General features: G+C 51.7%; 1 protein-coding gene across 7 annotated transcripts in view; it reads right to left on the bottom strand.

Moving 5' to 3' along the window:
• Positions 1-16,412, bottom strand: part of Dnajb6 (DnaJ heat shock protein family (Hsp40) member B6) — a 57,699-nt gene extending 41,287 nt beyond the window's left edge. The window contains exon 1 of one of the 7 annotated variants that reach the window (XM_069997195.1): positions 16,178-16,412. The gene's annotated coding sequence lies outside the window, so the exon portion shown is untranslated. Of the gene's footprint in view, positions 1-14,532; positions 14,738-16,177 lie in introns of those variants that run through there. The other 6 variants (XM_069997197.1, XM_069997196.1, XM_069997193.1 and 3 more) reach the window with 6 other exon arrangements.
• Positions 16,413-21,823: the final 5,411 nt, after the last annotated feature.

Here is a 21,823-nt window from a genome sequence, read left to right as displayed (position 1 = left end):
TGCTTGCTACACAGGCTCTTCCACCGAGCCTCCCCCTTCCAGCACCTCCAAGAACTTTGAAATGTTCACATAAAATACTAAGGAAAAAAATTAATTATGGAATTGGAACCCCTTTGTAAAACTACTTAATGATAATAAAAAAAAAAAAATTAAGCAAGTTACACATAAGCAAATGAGCGTGCAACTAACCAAGGCTCCCTCCCTGGCAGTTAAAATGACACAGTACCTCAGGATTCAAAGCACACCAGTCAGACCAGTTAGAACAGGAACCAATGCCAGACAGGCTGCACAGAGGCAGCGGTCCATTCCCGCACTACTCAAGAACACAGCCCCTATCTTCCAGGAACCAAAACCCGACTACATCAGTGGCTGACCCATCAAAAGCATCCAAACAACAGCAGGAAAGGGCCCTATCTCCTGGAGACACAGGACAGCAGCCCTTCAGATCTACTTCAACAGGCTGAGAACCACCCAGGGCACCAGTGGCAAGGGCTCTGAGACCAGCCAACTACACTGCCCAACTGAGACAGCACAAGCTCTCACAGAACAAAGGCGGAAATCTCAGGACCATACTCCACCTCAATCACCACCTCTGAGCCACCCACAGGAGACCAGTCAGCATCTGCCAATGACACCACCATGGAGACTCCTGTGCTTCCAATTCACAGCAAATGTTTGCACTTGCATTCTAAGGTGTGTCTATGAGCGTCGGTGGTAGCATGGCAGCAAGATGACACAGAGGGACTGTGAGCCAGGAGGAAGGGGCCTGGCAGGCAGTGGGAGCAGGTGGCTCAGCCGCCATGACCCTGCAGAAGGTCCACCAGGAGACTCCCCAGGGCAGTGGACTGACACACACCACCACGTGACAGGGCCTGGCACTTGGGCACCATGTGAAAGCTGGCATTGTCTTACTAAAGGAAGTTTATCTCACAAAGAAAAACAATGGCGAATGGATAAACTAGAGCGTCAAACCCTTTGCCCCGCCGGGCGCTGGTGGCTCACGCCTGTAATCCTAGCTACTCAGGAGGCTGAGATCTGAGGATCGCGGTTCAAAGCCAGCCCGGGCAGGAGAGACCGTGAGATTCCTATCTCCAATAAACCACCAGAAAACCGGAAGTGGCGCTGTAGCTCAAGTGGTAGAGCGCTCGCCTTGAGCTGAAGAGCTGAGGGACAGCGCCCAGGCCCAGAGTTCAAGCCCCACGACCAACAAAAAAAAAAAAAAACCTTTGCCCCTAGACAAGCCAACTGTTCAATACTTCTCCCACCTGACTGGCCTCCATGGCCCCTGCCCCGCGCCAGCCTAACTTCACCATTTTAACATAAGGAAACATCAACTACCTCTCCCTCCTCCACTTGAGTAGCTCAGTGGCAAAGCACTTGCTTATCAAGTCCAAGGTCCTGGGTATGATCCCCAATACCAAAAAAGAAAAAGACTAAAAGAAAGTCTTCCTTCTCACACCTCCCATAGGGAAACCCCAGTCCCATATGGAAAGTCCATCCTTTGGGCTCAGACATAAACAGAGGACAGGACCATGCAAATAGCCCCGGGGATAGCTAGCAAGCATCCCAAAACTTAACTCTTAATGCTCCGGTGCGGAGACCTGCTGGCCTTCCCCTAGGAAGGCTTTCAAGCTGCTTGACCACAGGTAGTGAGCTCACCCTCACCAACATCACTACCCTAACACACACACACACACACACACACACACACACACACACACACACACACACACACACACACACACACACACACACACACACACACACACACTCCTGCCTACAACCTTAAGCGTATCCATTCTTTTAGTTTCAGCTCTACCATGGCTCTTTCCCTAACTACAGGTGTCTCCTCAATTTATGTGATCCGTGACACACTACAGATGTCAACACACAAACGTGTGAACCACCATGACAGATGGGGCTGGTAGCATACGCCTCACTGGGTAACTTCTCCCATTCTGCCCAACCACCTGACCCAGCTCAAAGGTAAGCTGGTCCTACAAGAGCCCGTGATGCATGCTGAGAGCATGAAGTCTACAGCAGACAGTGGTGAGGGGGTCCTCACCAAGCCCATCAGATGAAGAACTCTTTAGTTTAACTTGGCTTACTCAAGAAGTGAAGTAAACGCCTTTTCTTTTGGAAAAGCAACATTCCAATTTAGGCCTGAGTCCAATCTCCAATACAGGAAAGAGAAGCGAAGGACAGAAAGGAATGGGGAGAAGGGAGGAAAATCACCCAGTAACTACGTGCTAATTACAAAGCAACAAAAAGTCTATCCACAGCAGATGACCTCACACTCTGAGGAAGGGCGAGGAGAAGTGCAGAGGGTGGATGAGCTCAGGGCTGACTACACCGCTCTAAGCTGATCTGCAGAGACGCCACTCCCTTCAGTCGGATGGGTCACCACACCTGCGAGCTCACCTCATCCTCCTAAACAAAGAGAGGCTTACTTCTAGTAACCTACCATAAAATACAGGTTGACAGTGAGGTAGAGCCTGTGTTCAATTACTGGCAGCTTAACTGAAGAGGTCTTTTATAAGCTTTCAGTTTGGTAATGACTTAGGTCAAATCTTGCTTGGGAAATCTGTTATGCTTAATGCTGGGACTTGATCCCTACCAGTAAGCCTTTCCCATTCATACCACAGACCCAGTACAAAAAGACTGCGAATCTTCAAACATAGGACCTACGGATCTGGAATGTAAGCTGGTGATTGCAGGTAGGAACCTACAATCCTAACTATTCAGAAAAGAGGCTGAGATCTGAGATTACCCCTATGAAGCCAGCCTAGTACAGGAAAGTTCAAGGGGGACCCCGAGGGGGAAGCACACATACGTGTACCAGTCAGGGGGCTTCAATTCAAGGCCTGGGCGCTGTCCCTGAGCTTTTTTGCTCGAGGCTAGTGCTCTACCACTTGAGTTATAGATCCATACAGTTTTGTGGATTTTTTTTTTTGGGGGGGGGGCCTTAAATGTAGATAGATTCTCTTGGATTTGTCTGCCCAAGCTGGCTTCAAACCTCAATCCTAGCCAGAAGCTGCCCAGGCTGGCTTTGAACTGCGATCCTCAGATTTCAGCCTCCTGAGTAGCTAGGATTACAGGCGTGAGCAACCAGTGCCAGTTTGGTGACTCTTATCTCCAATAAACCACCAGAAAACCGGAAGTGGCGCTGTGTCTCCAGTGGTAGAGCAATAGCCTTGAGATGAAGAGCTGGGGGACAGCACCTAGGCCCAGAGTTCAAGACCCAGGACAAAAAAAGAAAAAAGAAAAGAGGGCTAGGAAGGTGGCTCAGTGGTAGAGTGTTTGCCTTGCATGCATGAGGCCCTGGGTTCGATTCCTCAGCACCACATAAGCAGAAAAAACCTGGAAGTGGCACAGTGGCTCAAGTGGTAGGGTGCTAGCCTTGAGCTGAAGAGCTGAGGGGCAGTGCCCAGGCCTAGAGTTCAGACCCCACAACTGGCAAAAAAAAAAGGAAGAAAAAGAAAAACAGTTGGAAGAGGAGCTGTAGCTCAAGTGGCACAGCATCAGCTTTGAGCAAAGAAGAGATATAGCCCAGGTCCTGAGTTCAAATCCAAGTACTGGCATAAAAAATAAAAAGGCAGGGTATGGGTAGCTCATACCCATAAATCCTAGCTACTCAGGAGGCAGAGATCTGAGGATCAAGGTTTGAAGTAAACCTGGCAGGTAAAAGCTGGAAGTGGAGCTGTGGCTCAAGTGGCAGAGTGCTAATCTTGAGCAATAAAGCTGAGACAGCACCCAAATCCACCACTCAAGACCCAGGAACATACAATAGGTAGGTGGGTAGGTGGGTAGGTAGGAAGGTAGGTAGGTAGGAGGGAGGACAGGCAGACCAGCAGACCCACAGACCAGATGCCAGCAAGTATACATTACTAGACCTCTACAACTAACTCAAATAGAGACTTAAATAGCTTTGTTATCAGAGTAACAATTTTAGAAACACTATTTACAGGACACTTTCTCCTCTTAAAATGGTAAGAAAAAAAGTCAAGCCCACTGGATGCTTTTTAATCCTAGCTACTCAGGAGGCTGAGATCTAAGGATCAAAGTTTAAAGCCTGCCTAGATAGGGAAGTCAGTGAGATGCTTATCTACAAAAACCAAAGAAGAGCTGAGGTTCAAAGTGGTAGAGTGCTAGCCTTGAGAGACAGTGCTCAGGCCCTGAGTTCAAGCCTCATCGAAAGAAAAGAGAAAGAAAGAGAGAGGGGGAAGGGAGGGGAGGGAAAGGAAAGGAAAGGAAAGGAAAGGAAAGGAAAGGAAAGGAAAGGAAAGGAAAGGAAAGGAAAGGAAAGGAAAGGAAAGGAAAGGAAAGGAAAGGAAAGGAAAGGAAAGGAAAGGAAAGGGAAAGGGAAAGGGAAAGGGAAAGGGAAGGGAAGGGAAAGGGGAAAGGAAAGGAAAGGAAAGGAAAGGAAAGGGAAGGGAAGGAAAGGGAAGGAAAGGGAAGGGAAAGGAAAGGAAAAGGAAAGGAAAGGAAAAAGGGAAAGGGGAAGGGAAAGGAAAAAGGGGAAGGGAAAGGAAAAAGGGAAAAGGAAAGGAAAGGGAAGGGAAGGCAAGGCAAGGCAAGTTCCACTGTGGTGGACACAAAGGATTTGTGGTTTTTTTTGTTGTTTTTTTTTTGGGTGGGGGGCAATCATGGGGCTTAAACTCAGGACCTGGGCAAGCACTCTACCATTAAGCCACACTCCCAGCCCCAGGAGGGATTCTACACTTGAAGTTTGACTGGCTAGCTGGGAACCTGTAACCCTAGCTACTCAGGAGGCAGATCTGAGGATCACAGTTCCAGGCTGGCCCCAGGAGTAAAGTCATGAGACTCTTATCTACAATTCACCACCACAAACCTGAAAGCAGAGCCGTAGGTCAGGTGACAGAATGCGATAGCCTTGAGCTGAAAAGATCAGGAGCAGTACCCAGGCCTCAAGTTCAAGCCCCAGGACTGGTACAGGTGCACACCAAAAAAAAAGTTTCAACTGGTTACTTTATCAGAAAACATTTCAAGGACTAGAGGTGTGACTCAATTGTTAGAGTGCCAGGCATGAGAGCACCAAAAAAAAAAAAAAAAAGCAAGAGTATATAGGCTCTGAGTTCAAGCTCCACTACAAACATAAAAGAGCAATGTATCCATAAATGAACATGCTAAACTGTAACTCCCTTGCACAACCACTTGAAACTTAAAACACAAAAATACAAAGCTTAGTACAATTCCTCTTGGGACCTGCCATTCCTATTTTACAGTCAGATAACCTGGAGGCCTGAACACAGCTCAGGAACAGAGCCTGCCATGTTGAGGAAGGAAGGAGAATGGAGCGGGGTGACACTGTTCAGAGTGCCCGTGTGTGTGGTTGTATGTAGTGTCACAAATGAACCCCCCTCCTATTGCTACAGGGCTCCATGCATTTACACACAGACCAACTGAAGGAGGGTACTAAAGGCTAAAATACTACTACTCAATGAGTTCTAGGAAATGGAAGTGTTCTTTTGTTGTGCTGGTGGGGATTTTTTGTTGATTTCTTATTCTTGGGGGAGAGGTGGGGACACAGAAATGAGGGAAGAAAGGTGAACAAATTCGGCCATGGTATTCAATACATACTATGTAAAAAGTGAGCTATGAAACTTATGAGCAAGAACATGAGGGGGAGCTAGGAGAATGAGAAGGGGTGACACTGTCCAAGAAAAACTTGTGAGTTTTTCTCGTGGAATTGTAACCCGTCTGCACAACTTTTTTTTTTTTTTTTTTTTTTTGCCAGATGTGGGGGCCTGACCTCTGGGCCTGGGCGCTGTCCCTCAGCTCTTCAGCTCAAGGCTAGCGCTCTACCACTTGAGCCACAGCGCCACTTCCGGCTTTTTCTGCTTATGTGGTACTGAGGAATCGAACCCCAGGGCCTCATACATGCAAGGCAAGCGCTCTACCACTGAGCCACCTTCCCAGCCCCCCTCTGTACAACTTAGTAACAATAAAATGATACATGTTAAAGATTTTTAAAAAAGGGAAGGAGGTTGAACATTTAGCAAACCACCAAAAGGCATGTAGAAAATACCTCATCCAACAGAACATTACTACAGAACTGGGCACTGGTGTGACTCATGCCTGCAATCCTAGCTACTCAAGAGGCCAAGATCTGAGGACCATGGTTCAAAGGCAGCCCAAGCAGAAGTGCTGTGAGATGCATCTCTTATTAACCACCTAAAAGCTGGAAGTGAAGCTGCGGCTCAAAGTGGTAGAGTAATAGTCGAGCAAAAAAAGCTCAGGGCCCAAGCCTGGAGTATCAAGTTCCTCAATGAAGTGGGGGGAGGGGTGGACACCTACACAAACTAGAAGCCGGCCTTCCATTCCAGCCTTCTGTTCCAGCCAGCGTTTCCCTGTCACAGCTGACTGCCACCCACCAGAAGCCCAAGCACCTACCCATTTGTGATCATTAGGAAGTCCTCAGCTTCGCACTGTGGCTCACGCCTGTAATCCTAGCCACTAAGGAGGCTGAGATCTAAGGATCACAGTTTGAATCCGGCCCAGGTAGTAAAGTCTGTGATACTTTTTTTTGGCTGGTGGTGGGGCTTGAACTCGGGGCCTGGGCTCTGTCACCCAGCTCAAGGCGAGCATTCTACCACCAGAACCACAGTGCCATGCCGGCAGGAGCCACCAGCGCCTCGCTGTCTGATACTCTTACCTCCAATTTACCACCAAAAAGCCATCAAACAGAGCTGTGTGCTATCCTTGAGCACAAATCTCATGTACAGTGCCCAGGCCCTGAGTTCAAGCCCCAGGACAGAACAAAAAGAAAAGAGCCCTCTGACTGTCACAAGTCCCCTCAGAGACAACAAGGCTTCCAAGTAAGGTCTTCCTTGAGCTAGATAGGCGAGACAGAACAAGCCCCCCAAAAATGGTACCAAAACTAGATGAAATACAGCTCAGCACTGGCTGGGCTCACACCCAGCTACTCAGGAGGCTGAGATCTGAGGGCTGCAATTCAAACCCAGCCTGGGCAGGAAACACTCATCTCCAACAAACCACCGACAAACAGCTCCAAGTAGAGGTGTGGCTCAAGTGGTAGGGTGTCAGCCTAGAGTGAACAGAGTCAAGGGACAGAGCCCAGGCCAGTCCAAGCCCCAGGACTGGCACAAAACAAATCCAGGCCGAGTCCAAACCCCAGGACCGGCACAAAACAAACCAACAAACAAATCCCTGCCCGATATAATCTGCTTTCCCTGCATTCCTGCATTCAGCAACTCTGTGGACACCAACACAGAGCCAAGTCTCCTTTCTAAAGTACGAAGGTTACAGGCCAATGAACAACTCGACATCATTCTCTTGCTACAAACATCTGACACATTAAAAAAGTCATAGCTCGTATCTGAGTCCTGACTGTGTCAAGCAATAGCCTGACAATCTCCAGCCCTTTCATCCAAACCCAACAACTACAGAAGAAGCAGACACGGGGCTGGGAAGTTGGCTCAGTGGTAGAGCGCTTGCCTCCCATGCATAAGGCCCTGGGTTCCATCCATTCCTCAGCACCTCATAAGCCGAAAAAGCCAGAAGTGGCGCTGTGGCTCAAGTGGTAGAGCGCTAGCCTTGAGCTGAAGAGCTGAGGGACAGCGCCCAGGCCCAGAGTTCAGGCCCCTCGACCAACAACAAAGCAGACAGGATGACTCCTCCGCCCCTTCACGTCCTAGCTGGGACAGCTGAGGCTGGGTAGCAGGGACCAAGGAGTCTTGTCAAACCGAAGTTCCCTCAGCCACCCTGAGCTGCTGTCTGGGGCCTCAGGGCAACACCTTTATGTACACTACAGGAATTTTTCAATCACAGAATGCAAAGTAGTTAATGTGCTTTGCGTCTATCAGTAGAAATATTTTTAATGACAAAAAGATAGTGGGTTAGAGTACAGACCACCATCAGGGAGGCCTTGGTTCAACCACACACCTGTTATAGACGCCAACCCTTATTATCAACTGCAGGCTTTCCAGTCCTCGGACACCAAGCCCTCCCTCCCCGCGTGACACTCCCTTCACCCGCCCCACCAACCACCTGCTTCCTATGAACTTTTGCCTACATCCTTTGCCCACTTTCCCACTCTTAATTTGTTTTTGAGCTGGGTGCCTCTTAACTCGCACAGGTAATCCTAACTACACAGGAAGCTGAGACCTTGATCCTCAGTTTGAAGCAACCTGAGCAGAAAGTCCCTGAAAGTCCATCTCCAGTTACTTAGCAAAATCCCAGCTGTAAGTAGGCTCTAGCCATGAGCAAGCAAGCGGAACAAGCCAACCGCCACCCCAATGCTGGAACATCTCTTAATGTTTCCATTTCATTCTTTCAACCAGAATGCCCACCTAGCAGAAGACACTAAATGGGGCTGTTAGGTTGCTGGTGCCACTGAAATAAGCAGTGAAAACCCTGAACTGCTCCCAGACAAGGAGAAAGCAGGCAGCCAACAATGTGCTGAACGTGTAAGTATTGTAAAATCAGAAACAAAAATAGAAATTAGTCAGGCCAAATTAGCAAAATACTAATTTTTAAGTCACTCATGGGGCTTTTATCAAGGACTGGGCGCTGTCCCTGAGCTTTTGTTGCTCAAGGCTAGAGCTCTACCACTTGAGCGGCTTTTTCTGGTGGGTAACTGGAGAATGATAGTCTCTTGGACTTTCCTGCTCAAGCTGGCTTTGGACCGTGCACAATATTCAGATCTCAGCCTCATGAGTAGTTAGAATTACAGGCTTGAGTCACTGGCACCCAGAGAAAATGTTATTTTATGCCAAATATATGTGAGGTACTATAAAAGGAATGAGTTTCACCCTATTTGACCCTAGACCTACCAAGGAAAATCCTGCGCTCAAGGCATTGAGCCTGTACCATGATCCAAACCACCATGAAAGACAGAAAAAAGCTCCCAAGCCCCTTTCACTTTATTGAAGTTCTATTTAGTCCTGCCAATCCTAGAAATAACCTTTTAGGTGAAGGAGAAACTACTAGAAAGATCTGTTCTTGCAATTCAACTGACTGCTAAAGACCTCCTCAGTGTATGAATTATTTACAGTCTCCCATTTCCAACCCTCACAAGTAGGGCCTGCTCATCCACTTTCATTGTTTTGGAACTAAGGTATTTAACATGGGCATTAAACATGTTGCATACACAGGTGTTACGTCAGGGAGAAGGCTGGTAATTCAAATACCCAAATATCTATTTATCTACCACGTTAGTGTATTCTCCTTAACTCCAAAGGTGGCTCAAGGGGTACAGGGCACTCACCTTGGGCTGAAGAGCTGAGGGACAGTGCCCAGGACCAGAGTTCAAGTCCCCACAACCGACAAAAAAAAGTTTTTGGAGTCAAAAGTACTTTTCAGGTAGGTTAACACAAAGGGAATGTGTGATTCTGCATGTCCACCCCACAGTTAGGGATACCTTATATGTATTAATAACTGATAAAAATATCCAATTCTTTTCTTTTGGTTGTGGCCTTGGCACTGTCCCTCAGCTCTTCAGCCCAGGCGAACGCTCTACCACTTGAGCCATAGCGCCACTTCTGGCTTTTTTTTTTTTTTTTTTTTTTTGGTCCAGTCGTGGGGCCTGAACTCTGGGCCTGAGCGCTGTCCCTCAGCTCTTCAGCTCAAAGCTAGAGCTCTACCACTAGAGCCACAGCGCCACTTCCGGCTTTTTTCTTTTTGCTTATGTGTTGCTGAGGAATCGAACCCAGGGCCTCAGGCATGCAAGGCAAGTGCTCTACCACTGAGCCACCTTCCCAGCCCACTTCTGGCTTTTTCTGCTCATGTGGTGCTGAGGAATCGAACCCAGGGCCTCATGCATGCAAGGCAAGCACTCTACCACTGAGCCACCTTCCCAGCCCAAATGTCCAATTTTACTAGCTAACTTATCCAAGCACTGTAAGTGCATCTCCAGGCCTCCCCACCACTCCATCCCTACAGGACTGTTCCTGCTGTGCTGTTCTCATGAGCGCTACTTTGCTTCTCAATGACATGGGTTTTTGTCTGTCCTCCTGCGTTAGCCTCCCTTCAAATACTAGCATGCCTCTAAGAAGCCCAGCTCATTCATTACCCTCATTTTCTTTCCTAAGGTTCTCTTCTATTCACAAAAGGAAACTACAGCATTCAATCTTGCCACTCAGATTTCACTTCTTTATGAGCCCAAAGGTAGCAGCATTCCACCACTAGATGGTGTCCTAGATGAATTAACACAGAATTATCACTTCCAAGCAAAGCAGAAGAAAAAATGTTTGGTCACATGACAGCAAATAGCAAGCCAGATTGTAATCACTCAACTGGCATCTAAGAATGCTACAGTCCAGGCACACACCTAGCTAATCTAATCAAGAGGCTGCCTTATCTACAATTACTCAGCAAAACACAACAAAAGTGAAGTGTGGCCAAGTGATAGAACACTAGCCTTAATTAAGCAAAAAGGAAAAAGAAAAAAAGCTCAGGGACAGAACCAAGGTCCCAAGTTCAAGCCCCAGGACAGTATTAAAAAAATGTGCATCTTTAGAAAAACATTAACCAATATGAGTGAACTCTCAACAAACAGGGCTGGTGCATACTCATGCACTGACATTCAGGTGGACAGTGACTGGCAACAGTTGAGGTTTCCTCTTTTATTAAGATGGCAAAGCATGGGGCTGGGAAGGTGGCTCAGTGGTAGAGCGCTTGCCTTGCATGCCTGAGGCCCTGGGTTCAATTCCTCAGCACCACATAAGCAGAAAGAGCCAGAGGTAGTGCTGTGGCTCAAGTGGTGGAGCGCTAGCCTTGAGCTGAAGGATAGCGCCCAGACCCAGAGTTCAGGCCCATGACTGAAAAAAAAAAAGGTAACTAAAACTGCAAAGCATGCAAATAGACCAACCCATCACAAAACTGTTTTATGGTCTTGTTCTGGGGTCTGAACTCTAGGCCTTGTGCTGTCCCTTAGCTTTGTGCTCAAGCCTAGCCCCTCTACCTGAACCCCTTCTCCCTTTTTGGTGGATAAGTGGAGATAACATTCTCACGGACTTTCCTGCCAAGATTGGTTTTAAACCCCAATCCTCAGGTCTCAGTGAGTAGCTAAGATTACAAGAGTAAACCACACACCACAAAACTGGATTGTTTTTTGTTTATCTTTTTGTCAGTCGGTGAGGCCTGAACTCTGGGCCTGGGCACTGTTCCTCAGCTCTTCAGCTCAAGGCTCTGCTCTACCACTTGAGCCACAGCGCCACTTCTGGCTTTTTCTGCTTATGTGGTGCTGGGGAATCGAACCCAGGGCCTCATGCATGCAAGACAAGCGCTCTACCACTGAGCCACCTTCCCAGCCTGAAGATGAGTTTTTAAGTGGAGCTATGGCTCAAAATGGTAGAGCGCTAGCCTAGAGTGAAAAGAGCTCAGGGGCAGTGCCCCACCCTGATTTCAAGCCCCACCCACCCCCCAAAAAACCTGGGTTTTTAATTTGCTAGATTGAAAGCCATTAACAGTGGTTATGAGAACAATGGGATATTTGCTTGAAATTGTTAAAGATAGAGAAACAGGGAAAACAGCTTTACCAGTTAATATAAGGGGATGAACCAATGCCTCCATCCAACTAGAATACAATCCCGGCACCCAGGAAGCTGAGGGAAGAACAGAAGGAAACCAACCTGGCCTGTTCTCAGGAAGAGTGGGGGAGAAGAGGCGGCTTCTTAAAAAGTAAGAGTTTGCAAATATCACAATCAGAATTATTCAACAACTACTGTATCTAACAGGTCAGTGCAGAACAAAGTAAGTTCTAAAATAAGCTTTGAAGACAATGCTCAAACCCATCAAATTTCTTTGAAGGCTCTCAGTATTCTTCACTCCCATCACTCATCTCCCTCAACCCTACAAAACACCAAGTTATCACATAGGAGGCTGAGACAGGAAGAGCAGAGCTTGATGCTCTCTGGGATTACATCACCAGAATTCCCACCCCCAGTTACCGTGCTTGAACTCAAGGCCTGGGCCCTGTCCCTGAGCTTTTCTGCTCACGGCCAACACTCTAACATTCTTAGCCACAGCTCTACTTCCAGTTTTCTGGTGGTTAACTGGAGATAAAGAGTCTGAGGGACCTGCCTGAGCTGGCTTTGAACTGCAATCCTGAAATCAGTCTGAGTATCTAGCATTACAAGCATGCATCACCAGAGCTGGCTTAAGTTTTTTGGGTTTTTTGTGTTTTTTGTTTTTTTTTTTGCCAGTACTGGGACTTGAACTCAGACCTTAAGGTCTATCCCTGAGCTTCGTTTTGCTCTACCGCTTGAGCCACAACACCACTTCTGGCTTTTTTGGTGTAGTTTGTTGTAGATAAGAGTATCTTGAGACTTTCCTGCCATAGCTGACCTTGAACTGTGATCCTCAGATTACAGAGGTGAACCACTGGCACCCAGCTTATTTTTTTTTTTTTTGTTTTTGCCAGTCCTGGAGCTTGAACTCAGGTACTGGACCCTGAGCTTCTTTTGCTCAACACTAGTTCTCTGCCACTTGAGCCATAGTGCCAATTCTTTTCTATTTATGTGGTGCTAAGGAATCGAACCCAGGGCCTCATGCATGCAGGGCAAGCAATCTACCACTGAGCCAGCCCCTGGCTATGTTTTTAACTAAAAAAAATTTTAGGGTTGGGAATGTAGCCTAGCAGTAGAATGCTTACCTAGCATACATGATTGAACCCTGGGCTCAATTCCTCAGTACCACATAAGAAGAAAAGGCCAGATGTACTGCCATGACTCAAGTGGCAGAGCACTAACCTTAATCTGAAGAGCTGAGGGACAGAGCCCAGGAGGAGCCCCACAAGACAGAGACAGAGACACACACAGAGGCAGAGACAGACAGAGGCAGGCAGGCGCGTGCGCGCACACACACACACACACACACACAGAACTTGGGGGGGAGGGCAAAGTAGGGCAGCAGTGGAGCACACTGGACATGGATGAAAGTGAACTATGCAACTCATGGGTGGAGATGGGAGGGGGAGAATGGGGGAGAGAAGAGATGACACTGTATGAAAGTAAATATAAGCTGGGAACTGGTGGCTCATGCCTGTAATCCTAGCTACTCAGGAGGCTGAGATCTGAGGATTGCATTTCAAAACCAGCCTGGGCAGGAAAGTCCAGACTCTTACCTCAGATTTAACCAGCAGAAAACCGGAAATGGCGCTGTGGCTCAAGTGGTAGCATGATAACCTTGAGCTGAGGGACAGCGCCCAGGCCAGGAGTCCAAGCCCCATGATGGCCAAAAAAAATAAAAAAATAAAAAGAAAGGAAATGTACTTATTACCTGATGCATGTAAATGTAACCCTTCTGTCTAACACCTCTATAAGAAAACTTTAAAAAAAAAAAAAAAAAAAACAGGCCGGGCGCTGGTGGCTCACGCCTGTAATCCTAGCTACTCAGGAGGCTGAGATCTGAGGATCGCGGTTCAAAGCCAGCCCGGGCAGGAGAAACCATGAGACTCCTATCTCCAATAAACCACCAGAAAACCGGAAGTGGCGCTGTAGCTCAAGTGGTAGAGCCCTCGCCTTGAGCTGAAGAGCTGAGGGACAGCGCCCAGGCCCAGCGTTCAAGCCCCACGACCGACAAAAAAAAAAAAAAAAAAACAGCCAGATGCTGGGGTTCATGCCTGTCATATGAATGCTGGAATCCGAAGATCACAGTTCAAAGCCAACCCAGGCAAGAAAGGTCTGGGATATTCCCAATTAACCACCAAAAAGCCAAAAGTAGAGCTGTCATTCAAGTGACAGGGTGCTGGGTGCTGGGTGCTAGGCTTGAGCCAAAAAAGCTCAGAGACAGTTCAAGGCTCAGTACTGGCACACATTATTACTATTATCATCGAAGCTGGTGACTTCTGGCTCACAACTGTAATCCTACAGGAGGCTGAGATACAGAGAATCTCTGGTTCAAATATAGCCTGGATTAAAAAAAAAAAGCCCAGGGCTGGGAAGGTGGCTCAGTGGTAGAGCGCTTGCCTTGCATGCTCGAGGCCCTGGGTTCCATTCCTCAACACCACATAAGCAAAAAAGAAACAAGCGGGAAGTGGCGCTGTGGCTCAAGTGGTAGAGTGCTAGCCTTGAGCTGAGGGACAGTGCCCAGGCCCAGAGTTCAGGCCCCACGACCGGACCCCCCAAAAAAATAAATAAAAATAAATAAAAATAAAGTCCATTGAGACTGTCTCAATAATCATCAAAAAGCAGAGTTGGCGGCAGATGAGGCCCGGAGCTAAAACTCCAATGCCTCCAAAAAAGTAAAATTTAAGCGCATCATTCTCCCACTTCTAATTAAACAATCCACATCTACAAGGGGTACCCCGAAGGCAGCTCCCCGAATTTCACCTTCTACATAGTCCAAAAAGCCTGCATAGCCTAAGTGTAAATGGAACTCACCGTTTTATGAGAGCAAAGACATGTAAAAGGAATCCCTAACCCAAGGGAGCTAAAGTTTCTTGGTGCTGAAACAAACACAGCCTAGAGGAGGAAACACCAAGGGGAGAGAGATTTCTCGTTACTTTCAGACGCTGGGAGATTCGCAATCAGAGAAAACGAGGTAAACCTGAAGAGCTGGTAGAGGAGCCCAAGTTGAGGCGACAACCGAGCCACTTGGCTAGTTTCTTTCTTTTCTTTTTCCCTCTTGCTCTAACTTTTCCAGAAAATTAGTGGTCTTGAAACAGTTGGGGTGCAGCTCGGGCGTGAGCGCTTCTCCAGCACTGGATCCGAGCTTAGGCCATGCAGCCCTGGCACCGCCAGTCCACGGCACAAACGGAAACTGGAAACCACCGAGGGCGCCCCGCGCTCCGCGCCCAGCCTCCCCGCGCCCCGCACCCCGCCTCCCAGCGCCCCGGCGCCCCGCCTCCCCGCGCCCAGCCTCCCCGCGCTCCGCGTCCCGGCGCCCCGCGCCCCGCGCCCAGCCTCCTGCCCCGGCGCCCCGCGCCCCGCCTCCCCGCGCCCCGCCTCCCCGCGCCCCGGCGCCCCGCGCCCAGCCTCCCCGCGCTCCGCGCCCCGGCGCCGCGCCTCCCCGCGCCCCGGCGCCCCGCGCCCAGCCTCCTGCCCCGGCTCCCCGCGCACAGCCTCCAGCCCCGGCTCCCCGCGCCCAGCCTCCTGCCCCGGCTCCCCGCGCACAGCCTCCTGCCCCGGCTCCCCGCGCCCAGCCTCCTGCCCCGGCTCCCCGCGCACAGCCTCCTGCCCCGGCTCCCCGCGCACAGCCTCCTGCCCCGGCTCCCCGCGCCCAGCCTCCAGCCCCGGCTCCCCGCGCACAGCCTCCAGCCCCGGCGCCCCGCGCCCAGCCTCCAGCCCCGGCTCCCCGCGCACAGCCTCCTGCCCCGGCTCCCCGCGCCCAGCCTCCTGCCCCGGCTCCCCGCGCACAGCCTCCAGCCCCGGCTCCCCGCGCTCCGCCTCCCCGCGCCCCGGCGCCCCGCGGCCGGCCGGAGGGCACACTTCGTTACGTAAACCGGGTTACATAAACCCGGCAACACAGTCGTCAAGGGAAACCCCACGCCGCCTCCCGGCCATGGAGTCCACGCCACCGACCAAAACTTCCAGCAGTCCCTGGGCGGTTCTAGAAGCTGCTCTGGCGCGGCGGCCCCGGTCCCGTCAGCAGCTCGGGCCTTCCTTGCACAAGGGTCCGAGCCCGAGCCGTCCGTGTTCACTGCGCGGGCTCCGGGATCGGCCGCGCCGGCCTTGCCGCCCCCCGGCCGCGCCGTCCCGGCCTCCGAGCTCGCCGTCCCCGGCCTCGCCGCCCCCCCGCCTCCGAACTCGCTCGCCGTCCCCGGCCGCGCCGTCCCGGCCTCCGAGCTCGCCGCCCCCGGCCTCGCCGCCCCCCGGCCGCGCCGTCCCGGCCTCCGAGCTCGCCGTCCCCGGCCTCGCCGCCCCCCGGCCTCCGAACTCGCTCGCCGTCCCCGGCCGCGCCGCGCCGCCCCCCGCGCGGGTCCGGCCCAACCGCCGCCGCCGGCCGGGGGGAGGGGGCCCGGCCCGACCCCGACGGCGGCTCCGAGTACGGGCGGAAATAAGAACCGCGGGTCCGGCAGGAGGCCGGCACCGACCCGGCCCCCGCCCCGGACGGGCCTCCCCCGGGCGCCCGGGCCGCGGCCCGGCTCGACCCCAGTCAGCGCACGCCGGGGCCGGCGCCGGGTCGGGTCGCGCCTGCCGCCGGCCGGCCCCGCGCAGCGCCCGGCCCGCCCCGGCCCCCGGCGGCCCCTCACCGAGGACGCGGACGGCCGGCGAGAAGAAGGGGGGAGGCGGCCGATCTCCTCGCGGCTCCGGCTCGGCTGCGCTGGCGGCGGCGGTGGCGGCGGCTCCTCGCGCTTTCCTTTCTCTCCTTTTCTCCAACAACAAACAGGAAGTGCGTCACGCGGCGGCGGCGCGATGACGTCGACTTCCGCCCGGACGTGACGCCGCGCATGCGCCGCCGTGGCTGCCCGCGCCGCGGGTCGGGTTCGGCGGCGCCCGACTCCCGCTCTCCGGAAGTGCCCGGGAGGCGCGGCCGCGGGCTCCGGGGTTCCGGGGGCGCCGGGCCCGTCTCGGGTCCTCCGCCCGTCCGGCACGCCGCCCCGCCGCGAGCGGCCCCCGGAGCCGGTCGCGCCCCGCCGGCCCCGCCGGCCCGCGCCTTGGCGTGGAGCCCGGCCCCGGCGAGGGAGCGCGCGCCGAAAGCCCGCCGGTGGGGCCGGGAGCCGAGCCGCCGCGCAGGAGCCGGCCGCGCGCGCAGCCCAAGGACGTCCCGCCCTTCGCCGTCACCTCGCCGTTCCTAGGAGACGCGGGGCCGCGGCGGGGCCGGGGCGCCCTGCGCTGCGCACGGCCGGCCGCCCGCCTGGGCCTCGCAGCCCGGCCCGCCCTGGCCGCCCAGGCAGGTCCGGCCGAGGCCGGCCGGCGGGGGACGGGCCCGCAGCCCCGCGGACAGGCCGGCCCCGCGGGCCCCCGCCTGCCCCGGCCCTCCACCTGCCCCGGCCCCCCGCCCCGCCTGCCCCGGCCCCTCGGCCCTCCGCTGCCCCGGCCCCCCGCCTGCCCCGGCCCCCGCCTGCCCCAGCCCCCCCCACCCCCGCCTGCCCCGGCCCCCCCCCTCCCCCGCCTGCCCGGGCCTCCCCTGGGCCAGCACCGCCTGGACTGACTAGGACTTGATGCCCTAACAGGCCTACCACTCTGCTGGATCAGGGAGTTCCCAGAACCGGGTCCTCGGATGATAAGACTTAGTATGACCTTGCCTTAACGACTTCAGAACTTTTGTGTGAGTCTTCCAATCCCGCCTTACAAGAAAAGCAATCGCGAAATTATCTCAATCTTAATCTCTGTTAAAAATCAGAGTAAAGCCAGTCTGGGCAGACCAGTCCTGGAGACTCCAGTTAATCACTAAAAAGCTGGAAGTGGAGTTGTGGTTCAAGAAGTGGAGCACCAGCCTTAAAACAAAGAAAGAAATCAGACTTGGAGCCCGGCGCTAGTGGCTCATGCCTGTCATCCTAGCTACTCAGGAGGCTGAAATCTGAGGATCGAGGTTCAAAGCCAGCCTAGGCAGAAAAGTCCATTAAACTCTTATCTCCAATAAACCACTTGAAAACGGAAGTGGCGCTGTGGCTCAAATGGTAGTGCACTGGCCTTGAGCTGAAGAGCCGAGGGACAGCGCCCAGGCCCAGAGTTCAAGCCCCACGACCGACAAAAAAAAAAAAAAAAAAAAAAAATCCAGACTTGGGGCTGGGAAGGTGGCTCAGTGGTAGAGTGCTTGCCTTGCATACATGAGGCCCTGGGTTCGATTCCTAAGCACCTCATAAGCAGAAAAAGCCAGAAGTGGCGCTTTGGTTCAAGTGATAGAGCGCTTAAGCCTCGAGCTGAAGAGCTGAGGGACAGCGCCCAGGCCCAGAGTTCAGGCCCCTTGACTGACAAAACAAATCTGGACTCCAGGCTCACACATGTAATCCTAGCAATTCTGGATGTGAGATCTGACCAACACAGTTCAAAGCCAACCCGGGCAGTAAAGTCTGTGAGACTGATCTGTAATTAACCATAGAAAAATAAAGTGGTAGAGTGCTAGCCTTGCACTGAAGAGCTGAGGGGCAGCACCCAGGCCCAGAGTTCAAGCCCCACAACAACAACAACAAAAAGAGAAATCCAGCCTCTTCTGCTCAGTATGAATTTTTTTTTGGGGGGGGGGGGGGGGTCTGTCGGTCATGGGCCTGTGCCCATGACCTTGGCCTGGACACTGCCCCTCAGCTCTTCAGCTCAAGGCTAGAGCTCTACGCTTGAACCACAGTGCCACAGTGCCACTTCTGCTTTTTCTACTTATCTGGTGCTGAGGAATTGAACCCAGGGCCTCATGCATGCCTACCACTGAGCCACCTTCCCAGCCCCTATGAAAATCTATTTTATTGAATAAAATGAAGAGCTGAGGGACAGTGCCCAGGCCCAGAGTTCAGGCCTCATGACACACACACACACACACACACACAAAGTTGCCCAATTCTAGAATTAAAAATATCGAACTTTTTTTTTTTTTTTTTTGCCAGTCCTGGGTCTTGAACTCTGAGCATGGGCACTGTCTCTGAGTGAGCTCCTTTTGCTCAAGGCTACAGCTCTACCACAGTGCCACTCCAGCTTTTTCTGTGATTAATTGGCGATAAGAGTCTCACTGACTTCCCTGCCCATGCTGGCTTTGAACCACAATCCTCAAATTTCAGCCTTCTGAGAAGCTAGAATTACAGGTATGAGCTACCAGTGCCCAGCTACTAATTTTTTTTTTTTTTGGTCGGTCGTGGGGCTTGAACTATGGGTCTGGGCACTGTCCCTCAGCTCTTCAGCTCAAGGCAAGCGCTCTACCACTTGAGCTACAGCACCCACTTCTGGGTTTCTGCTGGTTTATTGGAGATAGGAGTCTCATGGTCTCTCCTGCCCGGGCTGGCTTTGAACCGAGATCCTCAGATCTCAGCCTCCAGAGTAGCTAGGATTACAGGCGTGAGCCACCAGCGCCCAGCCCAGCTACTAATTTTTTTAAATGGTAGCCAATGAAACATTTTTCTCAGGGATGGGGGGAAATAAGTGTGTGTGTGTGTGTGTGTGTGTGTGTGTGTGTGTGTGTGTGTGTGTGTGTGTTTAAACCAAGGATGGCAGTGCAATCCAGACCTAGGGTGGTATGATCTGGAGTGTGGTTTTTGTTGCTGGTTTGGTTTGGTTTGGGCCCTTGTGGAGCAAGGTCTCAGTGTCATGGATCCACCCTCTTGTCTCAGCACCATGAGTGCTAGGGTTATAAACTACCACACAGTGTCCACCATAGCATTTACATTTTCTGTACTGGAGACCCAGCCCAGAGTGCTGTGAATGTCAAGTGAGTGGTTTACCACTGAGATTGGAAAAAGAAAGTCTGACTCAATTCTTTTTTCCTTTTTTTTTTTCTGATATTAAGAGTTTCAACTCAAGACCATGCTTGCTCAACTTTCTTGCTTGGCTAGCACTCTACTACTTAAGCTATGCCTCTAGCCCAGTATTTTGCTAGTTATTTTGGAGATGAAGTCTCATGGACTTCTTCTGTCTAGATTGGTTTCAGTCCTCTGGACCGCAGCCTCCTGAGTACCTAGGATTACAGAAGTGAACCACAGGCACTGAGCTTCAATTCTTTATTTTCTCTAAATTAGATTATAGTCAAAAGGAAACAACACAATATTTGCATTTACCGTGGGATATATCTATTTCATAACAAAACCTATCATAATCTGAGCAAAGACTGGAATTTCATTCAGATACACTCCAGCTTGACAGTCACTTGTAACTATCTGCAGCAGGTTGGTGGAGCTTTGTTTCCATTCTGGTATGTTGACAGTGCTATCATGTGACATTACACATTCAAGAAAGTCTCTAAAGGCATTGTGAACTAATCTTGAAGTGGGGACACATGAATTTTAAATAGCAAGTGGCAGGATAGCCACAAATAGCTTCTCTTCACCATCTAAAAAATTAGAGTATGTGTGAAAACATTTATGTACACATGAACATCTTCCACTGCGATGAGCTGCATCTTGAGACACACCAGTCCAAAAGCAAGAATCCACAGTACAACTGGCAGGAACCACTGAGCATGCAGTGGGTCATGGTGTCTTAAGCAGTTCTGGGAGAAGCAGAGCTCCATTCAAGAAGATTGAGAGGGTTGGGAATGTGGCTTAGTGGCAGAGCGCTTGCCTAGCATGCATGAAGCCCGGGTTCCATTCCTCAGCACCACATAAACAGAAAAAGCTGAAAGTGGCGCTGTGGCTCAAGTGGTAGAGCGCTAGCCTTGAGCACAAAGAGACAGGCTCAGGGACAGCGCCCAGGCCCAGAGTCAAGCCCCAGGACTAGCACACAAAAAAAGTTTCTCCCAAGCCCATAGCAGAGCTCTTGGATTGCCAGCTTAGAGGAAGAATACCTCAGAGGAAGAATACCAGAGAGACTTCAGAGATGAAGAAACAAGAGTTGGAGAGAACAAGAGGCAAAAGGCACAGAATGGGCGCTGCATGAAGGAGCAGAGCTCTTCACAGGTGGCGGAAGAGGGCAAGTGCACACGTACACACACACACAAACACACACGCTCAAGCAATACAGCAGCACACAGGCATGCACAGAACCCTCAAGAGGAAGAACTCAGGCAAAAGTCTCCAGGGAAATTGATCCAACAGTTAACACTGATAAAAAGTTGCAAGTCAATGAATACTGAGGGAAGAAACAAGATACAAGTTTGCAGATGACTGTACCTCCTTCCTTTGAAATACAATCCAGGCAGGAGCCAGGGGCTGCATGGTGGCTCACCTCTGTAAGGCTAGCTACTCGGGAGGCTAAGATCTGCAGAGTGGTTTGAAACTAGCCTGGACAGGACAGTCAATTAACCACCAGAAAACCAGAAGTGAAGGCTGGGAAGGTGGCTTAGTGGTAGAGTGCTTGCCTTTCATGCATGAGGCCCTGGGTTCGATTCCTCAGTACCACAGAAGTAGAAAAAGCTGGAAGTAGCGCTGTGGCTCAAGTGGTAGAGCGCTAGCCTTGAGCTGAAGAGCTGAGGGACAGCGCCCAGGCCCAGAGTTCAGGCTCCATGTCCGACAAAAACAACAACAAAAAACCCTAGAAGTGATTCTGTGGAAGACCACTAGCCTTGAGCCAAAGTTCAGGGACAGTGGACAGGCTCAAAGTTCAAGCCCCACCACTTCTGGTTTTCTAAGTGGTCTATTGGAGATAAGAGTCACATTGGCTCTGAACAGAGATTCTCAGATCTCAGCCTCCTGAGTAGCTAGGATTACAGGCCTGAGCAACCATGCCAGGCCTGTGAGACTCTACTCTTCAATAAACCACCACCAGAAAACCAGAAGTGGCGCTTTGGCTCAAGTGGTAGAGCGCTGGCCTTGACTGAAAAGCTGAGGGACAGTGCCCAGGCCCAGAGTTCAGGCCCCACAACCAATAAAAAAGAAAAAGGGGTGGAAGAGGCCTAGGCCACAGCATGCCACCCAAGGAGGAGGCGGGCTTTGATCAGCCAATGTTGCTGTGCACAGCTGCAGGCCTGAGAAGCCCCAGACCACCCGCCCTGATCTCAGCCCCCCCCCCCCGTCCTCCTGCGCCCAGCATCCTGATGGTAACAGGGGTAGAGAAGCCCCAGACCACCCTCCCTGATCTCAGCCCCCCCACCCGTCCCTCCTGCGCCCAGCATCCTGATGGTAACAGGGGCAGAGAAGCCCCAGACCACCCTCCCTGATCTCAGGCCCAGAGCTGCACAGGACTGTGATGTGCTGCTCTCTAACCAGCCATCAGAACCCCTCATATTTCTCCTTGTCTAAGTTTGGAATCTGAGAAGTTCTCCTTTCTAATGAGCTTTTAGCCATATGTCCAAGATCAAAATCAAACCTGCAGACATC

The sequence above is a fragment of the Dipodomys merriami genome, unplaced genomic scaffold (assembly GCF_024711535.1).
Source record: "Dipodomys merriami isolate MVZ:Mamm:240054 unplaced genomic scaffold, mDipMer1.0.p SCAF_5, whole genome shotgun sequence".
Taxonomy (NCBI): domain Eukaryota; kingdom Metazoa; phylum Chordata; class Mammalia; order Rodentia; family Heteromyidae; genus Dipodomys; species Dipodomys merriami.
Note: the sequence above shows the minus strand (reverse complement) of the source record. Positions and strands in the feature narration are given on the sequence as shown.